Below are 8,651 nucleotides of genomic sequence, written 5' to 3' on the forward strand. Positions count from 1 at the left end.
GTCCCTCCCACCTCTGAAAGCCTGACCCTGTGAGTTCCAATCTAATGGAAATGTCGGCCTCCTTCTGACTCTACCCCTGATAATGTGATGGTGTGAGGTTAAAATAAGGAAGCTCTACGTGTAAAACCCCCTGGCTGTAATGTGTGTTGCACATAACTTCTGAGGAAATGGTTATTCAGTTTCACCAGGTGAGTGAGGAGATGTGGCCAGCATTTGGGCGTAACAGCTAAAGCTTTTGTGGAAACAGGCAGGAGGAGGGGGCGCCGACCTTGGAGAGACCAACTGGAAGGTCGGCTTGGACCAGGAACACACAGTGTGCCTGAATCTGTTTTGTATTTAGAAAAAAATTTACAGTGAATCCATGATTTTATTCATAACACACCCATTGCAGATGATTTTAATTGTTTAGTTTTTAAATGTCTGCAAATCCCAACACTTCTCCAGCCTCCAGCACGGCTCTGCTCGGAGTGGTGTGTCTGTTTTGGTTCCTAATTTCACAGTCCACAGGTCCTGGGTCTCTGGAATATTGGGAGTTCGGGTCGGGGAACAGCAGCGATGAGGCATCCACACAACAGCGTGATTCTATTCCTTGGAGTAAGCGGATTGCAGTTTGCACAGCACATTGCCAGGGGCACCTCAAATTGAGGCCAAATGGCTCTGAGGTCGCATTCACCTCCTGATAGAGCGGCTGAGAGGTTAAGTAAGATACATATTTAAAATGTCCACCCAACCTGGCTCTCAGTGACAGCTCAGTTAGTGATGGATATCCTTACGGCAGAGGGAAAGCTGTTGGAAAAGAGCGGAGATACATCCCATTGTATCTGGGTGTGTGCGTTTATTTTGATTAAGGGACTGTGAGAATCAATGTTTGGATTAGAATTCTGAGAGCCTGAGGATTTCAGTGGCTCATCCAGCGGCCACATGGGTAATTAAGGGCAGAATGGTCTTCAATCTTTTCTTCCTTTTAATTGAAAATCTATTGAAAGAGTAGAGTGTCCTAATCAATGTCCCTTAATGGCACCAACACTCATGGACAGCCTAATCGCTTTGGCATTGTAACCACAGCCTGGACTCCATGTCCACCTGGAGGCCTCGTGGCAAGTGCAGGCAGGAGGCTTAGGAGGAGTGGCAGAGCACGGGGGTCTCACATACTCAAACCCTTAAACCTGTGGCAAAAATCATGCAGAACTTGGCCAGGTGCAGTGACTCATGCCTGCAATCCCAGCACTTTGGGAGGCCGAGGTGGGAGGATCACCTGAAGTAAGGCTTTCAAGACCAGCCTGTCCAATGTGGAGAAACCCTGTCTCAACTAAAAAGACAAAAATTAGCTGGGTATGGTGGCAGGTGCCTGTAATCCCAGCTACTCAGGAGGCTGAGGCAGGAGAATCGCTTGAACCTGGGAGGCGAAGATTGCAGTCAGCTGAGATCGTGCCACGGCACTCCAGCCTGGGCGACAAGAGGGCAACTCTGTCTCAAAAAAATAAAAAATAAAATAAAAAAATCATGCAGCACTTGGCAACGAGGGTGAATTTGGGAAGCCTGGGCCGTTCACTAAGGCCATGCCAATCACCTTTGTTAGTTGCTGATGACAAGGTAAGGGAATTAGACTTACTAACTCTAAGTAAATGTAAGGCAGAAGCTCACGTGAGAGCAGCAGGAAGTGGGGATGTTCCCTCCCGGGAAACTGCAGGTCTTGCTTCAGGCCAGATCTTGTTCCAGGTGAGGTCTTGTCATCTTCTAGCAGATCTGGAAAGACCATGCCCAGTGATTCCGAGAGACTGCATCGTCCTGTACCCTCTGGGACTGGCATGAGTCCAATGCAGAATTTCCTAAACTCGGTTCTGTTGAACGGTCTTCTGGGATCCATCAACAGATGGCTTCCCCGCTGTCATTACTACTCACATGCAAAGGATCCTTGCGGTCAAACAAGTCTGGAAACCGTATATTCCATTTACCTCCCTCAGCTTGACTGTGCTCATTAGCACACTGAAGGCTTACAGCAATCCTGCAGCGAAGTGTTTACCTTTGGGTTACAGGAGCCTTCTCGACCTTTTCAGAGCCAACATACTGTTTTCCATAGCACCACAGCGAGCATCAACTCTTCTGCAGACTCCAGCATGGGAAACACTGTTGGGACGCAATCCATGTTCCACTCCCGTGTCCTAAAAATGTTGTTTCTCCCATGAAATCTAGTCTCTTTTTCTTTTTAGGGTGTATTAGTTTCAACTGGGTGAAAGCCTGGAGTTTCTTGGCATTTGATAATTTTTAATTTGTTCAATATTTTACTTTAAACAGCATATTACTTTTTTATGCTCCTATTCACTTATTGGGAAAATACAATTGTCCTTGTTCTTTTATGGGGAACACACAGTTCATTGCTGAATGAAATAAACTCATCTTTGTTAATCTATCAGACACTACCACCGCGATGACAATAGTTTTTGTTGTTGTTGTTGTTGTTGTTGTTGTTGTTTTGAGACAGTCTCGCTCTGTCACCCAGGCCGGAGTGCAGTGGCCTGATCTAGGCTCACTGCAACCTCCACCTCCCGGGTTCAAACAATCCTTCCGCCTCAGCCTCCCAAGTAGCTGGGACTGCAGGTGTGCACCACCACGGTGGGCTAATTTTTTTATTTTTAGTAGAGATGGGGTTTTGCTTTGTTGGCCAGGTTGGTCTTGAACTCCTGGCCTCAAGTGATCCATCCACCCCCTCGGCCTCCCAAAGTGCAGGGATTACAGGTGTGAGTCACTGCACTGGGCCTGATAATAGTTTTCAGTCGGCTGGAAATCTGTGTTTAGGGGTATGCTTGCGAGGGGCTTGCACCATTGCAGGCACAGGGAGGGAGGGCTGGCTGGGCAGGCATTTGGAGCCCTGTAAGAGTGAACAGCACACACCCGGTGTGGAGCTGACTCCGGCCTGGCCTTCCCTGCTGAGCCCCGAGGCACCTGTCCATGGTGAAGTCTAAGAATGCCTAATAGTGGCAGAAGGGGTGGCTGAGGGTTAATAAAAGAGGCCCAGGACTACACAGTGCAGAGGAAGATGGCGATTTGGGACAGGGGGAGGGGCGCTTGGTCACTGCTTCCTCCCCCCAGGTGCCCACTGCCATCTCTGCTTCCCCAGGCTCTTTGCAGAGCCGGGCATACAATTGATTAAACTAATGTGCGGATCATCAGTGCAGTGCCGTGGGTAGAAATACAACTTTTTAAACCAGACAGACCTGGGTTCGAACGGACAGTTCCCCACAGTGAGACCCTGGCTGAGGTCACGGGACCATCTGTAGCTCTGTTTGGGCATTTACAGCAAATGGTAACTTCTGCCTTGCAGGTTATTGTGAGGAGGAAATGGATGTTACAAGCCTGGGCATCGTGATGACGGGGCACGCTGCAAGACTGACTATGTGGCATCTCTTCAGGCTGGGGCCTTGGGGAGGATGTTTCCCTAGAACATCCTTGCCTCCTGCCAGGCCTTCTCCTGGGCAGGGACAACAACCAGACTTTGAAATTCCTACCCTTGGTCAGTGCCTCTGGCTGCTGAGTTTATTGATCAAACATGGGATTGTTGGGCCCAGAGGAGACAGTTGTTCAGCCCAGCACAGGCCATTATCTCTTCTTTCAGTTGGAAAAGTGCTCCTGGGTTTAATTAGGGCTGACATTGAATATTACTCAGAGACAGGCATGAGGGAGATTAAGCACAACTGATGGCACATCAACTACTTCACCAAAGGCAGAAAGGCCTTGGAATCTGGGGACTGGCGCCCCTCCCCGGCTCCACTGCTGATGGGCAGGAGACCAGGCTGAGGCTGCCTGTCTCCTTAGGACCATCCAGGACCTGAGCACATGTCACCAACCTTTTGATTTTATTTTTAGCTGATTTCTACTTGCTTTTACGTCGCCCCAGTTCTGTGTGTATTTAGAAGTGTCCGTAGGAATGACATGGTTGCTATTTCCGTAGGGCTGGTTTGGCTTTGGGCGTGATGTTCTTCACCAACACAGTGGCCAGGCACAGTAGTGGCTCCTCCATTTGACAGAGAAGACTGTGGCTCAGGTACATGTGCCAGGAAGTGGCAGAACCAGGGCTCGACCCAACTTGGAGATCATTCCATGCCTAGAATATTGACCAGTGCCTGCAGCAGAGGTTCTCGGCCTGCACTGCGCAAGAGAGCGGCCTTCCTGGACGCTGCCCACACGGGGAGCTCCATGCTCTTCCAGTGACCAGCGGCGGTGCTGGCAGTGCTGAGGGTGAGGGGGTCCTGAGGGGCCAGGGCCAGGACCTGTCCACCCAGACGCCGGGGAGAAGGCAATGAGGCTGAGCTGGCTCTCAAGGGCGCTGGCCCTGGGAAGGGGAAACCCACGCCAGCCTCGGGGATGGCGAGTACCATCAAAATGCCCCATGCACCTGGAGAGCATGTGCAGGGACCTGGCCATGCCCAAAGGGGGTCCCTCTCCAGGACCACTTCATGTGGCCACAGGACCCCTTCTTCAGGTGGGATCTCAGGTAGACGTCTCTCCTTTCCCACTTGAAGTACAGAGTGTGGGGCTGGAGCCCCCTCCATCGACTTAGCCAGATCCCGACACTCTCCCAACCAGGGATGCGTGTGCGGTGTGTTTGTGATGTGTGTGAGTGTGATGTGTGTGGTATATGTAGTATATGTGCTATGTGTGTGTGTGTGATGTGTGTGTAGTGTGTGATGTGTGTGGTGTATGCAGTATGTGTGCTATGGGTGTGTGTGATGTGTGTGAGTGTGATGTGTGTGGTATATGTAGTATGTGTGCTATGGGTGTGTGTGTGATGTGTGTGTGTGTGTGTAGTGTGTGATGTGTGTGTTGTATGCAGTGTGTATGGGATGTGGTATGTGTGTGTGATGGGTTGTGTGTTGTGTGTGTGTTGTGTGTGGGTGTGGAGGGGTGTGCATACATGAAGGGGGGTGTGTGGGGGAATCCTCCAGATACTACACAGAAGCCCTCAGGCTGCTTGGCAGCCATATTTGCTGTGCTGAGAGGCCGTGGAAGCTTCGGGATCCAAGGCTGTGAGCGATTATTCTATTCAATATTAACATTTTTTCTAGAGTTTTCCAAAGTAGGATCTTACTCTTATAAATGAAAAGGCCCCTCTGTTACTCATATTCTTTTTTGTTCTTCTCCTCCTCCTACTAGATGAAGCTCAGAGAGTGCTCACCGGGGCAGCGCCCGGATGCCCAGTGCGTCGCCTTCCTTGTCAGTCAGTTTGCCCTTCCTAGACATTGGTCACGGCAGATCCTTACCGGTACGCATTACATTCATTTTTGTATACGTTTTACACATACATCACTCAATGTATATTTTAGATATTGGTAAAGCTTAATTTCTTGTTCGTAAAAACCTAATATTTTCCCATACCCTGGAGAGTTACCTTGTGCCTGCAGGGTGTCGCTTCTTATTTGGGGGCCACTGGCTCAGGAACTCAACTTGTCCCGTGTTGTTGCTTCTAATTACATCACCTTAGATTCATGTGCACTGAATTTTCACCTCCTAGCCAGCAGTAAATATAGTTAAGTAAAATGCAAATAACATATCTCAGGCCAGACTACTCATGAAAAAAACCTACAGTAAAAAACACCCTGGCTGAATCCTTTGAGTCTAACGGCTTCAGAATCGAGCTCTCCAGCTCTGGGGAGTTGGCTGTCACAGAGACACCTGCAGCTCCTGGGAAGGTCACATCACCACTTCCTCCTGCCCTCTGTGCACTCTCCTCCTCAGTGGCTGAGACCCTCTGCTAAGAGGGACCCTAAACTCTTTCTCCTTCCTCATTCCCTCTGTCTGGTTAACCACTGAGTCCTGATTAATTTACTGCCTCGATATTCTTCAGGTGACCCCATCATTACCTGCATGACGTTAGTTTCAGATGCCAGTGGATCTAGCCTGGGTACCCAATGCCCCAGAATCCTCCATTTGTGGACAGAACCGGCTGGTTTACAGAGTTTTCTCCAAGAGCTGATACGACTTTCCAGCTGTGCTGGGGTCCCCTCTGACAGCAGAGAGTGACTGTGACCATTCACAATGCAGGGAGGCCCCACAAACTCCACTGTTTTGGACAGATGACCCTGCAGCCATCAGATTTGCATCATAGAGCTTGGTGCCAGGAAGGGACTCTTGGAGACTAGTGGATGTGACCAGAGGGAGGAGGGGCCGAGGGTGCCCCTCCAATGAGACTGATGTCTCCCAGCTCGTCCCATTCCCCCTCCATCATGGCAGCACTACGAGTGCTGGAAGGAGGGCACATAGTGGTTTCATCCCACAGACGTGGACGGGGCATCTTTAACGTCCTTCCCCAGAGTAAAGAGTCAGGTGGTTTTTGTGTTGACTGATCCCGTTTGGAGGGAAGAGCTCCTCTGGGCCTGAGACAGCACACACTGGGAGGCCGGGTGGGCACAGGCCTGGGGGCACCTTGCAGTGAGCAAACAGAGAGGTGAAGCCATTTGTCTGGGCCCACGTGGGATAAAGGCCCTGCCAAGGCTACCATCTTGGGTAACCACGCCAACCCGCCCTCCCTCTTCTGAGGGCAACGCAAAGGCAACCCAGCCTCTTGTGGGCTCCGTTCTCTCTTGGGCCTGCGTTCACGTCCAGCTGGACAGAGGGTCAAATGCAGGCACCTGGCGTTTTGGGGAATCCCCAGTGTTTGGATGCAGCTCAGCACTTTCACATGAGTTTGGAGAACGGGGTCTTTTTGTAAACTTTTACTTTAGGTTCAGGGGTACACGTGAAGGTTTGTTACATAAGTAAGCTCACGTCATGGGGGTTTGTTGTACAGATGATTTCATCACCCAGGTATGAAGCCCAGTACCCAACAGTTCTCTTTTCTGCTCCTCTCCCTCCTCCCACCCTCCGCTCTCAAGTAGACCCCAGTGCCGGGAGAACGCTGTGTTTACAAACTTGATGTGTGCCTGGCAGACATGAGTGCTTTCTTTCTCTCTCCGCTTTCCCCAGCCGAAATGCTGGCCTGGAAAACATCAACCTTGCTCTCACATAAAGCATCTTTTCCAGGACTGACATACAAAGCTCTGATGTAGAAATTGAAATTTCACACTCTGGAGGGCCCAAACGGCTTCAGAGGTCAGTGGGCAGCTGGACCCACTGGTGAGTCATGGGGAGAGATGCCACCCCGAATTAACATCAGCAGACACTTGTGCGTCAGAGGTTCTGTGCACTAAAAACGTTTGGTTGACATCTGTGTCCCCCGCAACCACCCACCCCAGCACACACTCAACTCTTTTAGGCCGAGGGGCACGTCCCACTCATCTGGTGAATACATCAGCGGAATGCAATCTGCTCGCACAAACAGATGTCCCAGGAGGGTGGGGGTGAGGGGGCACAGTGAACACTGGTTAGAAGTTGCCGGAAAGCTTTTTATGAGGTTCTTGTTTTGGGGGGTGGGGAGCAGAATGGCCAGAGAATTTACTTTAATCGAAACACACCTAATTTGGGTGCTTGAGCTAGGTATCTAAAAATGTTTTTCAAGTCCTTATCCACAAGGAGGGTTTCTGTTTCCCATCTGCTTATTTTCTCTGTCTTCCTGAAAAGACCAGGAAGAACTGGAGCAGGATCAACATGTGACCCTGGCCAGCCTGACAGGCGAGGCCAGGCCCACGGCTCACGGGACCCTCTGAGGGATCTCAACTCCACGCATGCGCATGGAGCTACTGCAGCCACTGTAGACGGAGAACACTGCCATGCGGCATGGCGGCTGCTTGCTTATTCCTGCCTGTTGGTTCCTGTTTTGTTTCAGGCCTGCAGGTGTAACGGCTACACTGTGTGGGCGATACACACAGCATTGGCATGTGGGGACAGCGGCCAGGCTGCAGCAGGGACATCTGCTCCCCAGTGGAGGCAGCCAGTGCTTTCCCGGACGCTTGCTTTATTGCTCACATTCTTTCTGTGTTAGCAACTTTCCCCTCCTTTCTACGAATCTCAGATGTCTCAGAGGAATGTTTAAATTATTATCAGATCCCAGGAGAGATTGCTATTTCCTATGCAACTTTCCCCTGCCTCGCATGACTCCCATGTAACGCATCTCCCTCCAGGAGCGCCCAGCTGAGCCTCCCGTGACGGTCATTATCCATACAGATGTGCGGCAGAACAAGTGACACAAATCTTAGCCCTCCATAATATCTCTGTCAGTTTAGAGCTTTCAGAAAGCAAAGTATTGGGACTTGGAATGAGCGATGTGCTGTAGCTGAGAAGGGACAAATGGTGCCGGCTTGGAAATGATGGAGAATGCCGACTCGTCTCCTCTGGCAGAAGGCAAAGTGACATTGAATTAGAGATACGGCAGTAGTGCTTCTTTAGAGGGGTGCAATAGAAGGGGGTGCTTAGATTTCAATCCCAACTTTGACTCCAACAAGATCTATGAGCCGTAACAGGTGCTTTCACTCCCCTTAGCTTCAGTCCTCCTGTCTAGATGGAGGGGGCGGACTCCGTCACTTCCCAGGCCCCTCCAACTTTCCGGGTATAACTCTGTGGTCTTTGAGAGCTTGCATTCCAGAACACCCTTCAACAAGGAAACACCCAGAAGACCAAAGAAACCACCAAGAATACCTCATCCAGCAAGAACGGTGTGGTGGGTGTGCCCTAGGGTGCCCCTGGTCCCTGCCTCCTTGTGTGATCTCCTCCGCTGGGGG

At 50.6% G+C, this 8,651-nt stretch overlaps 1 long non-coding RNA gene across 1 annotated transcript; it reads right to left on the reverse strand.

Moving 5' to 3' along the window:
• Window positions 1-365: 365 nt before the first annotated feature.
• On the reverse strand, window positions 366-6,774 carry LOC103876634. The gene is made up of 3 exons (XR_635934.2): window positions 5,859-6,774; window positions 5,387-5,505; window positions 366-786 (listed from the first exon to the last, which is right to left on the reverse strand). It is a non-coding gene; the product is annotated as an uncharacterized LOC103876634 (long non-coding RNA).
• Between the last annotated feature and the right edge of the window lie 1,877 nt (window positions 6,775-8,651).

This window comes from Papio anubis, chromosome 10 (assembly GCF_008728515.1).
Source record: "Papio anubis isolate 15944 chromosome 10, Panubis1.0, whole genome shotgun sequence".
Classification (NCBI taxonomy): Eukaryota; Metazoa; Chordata; class Mammalia; order Primates; family Cercopithecidae; genus Papio; species Papio anubis.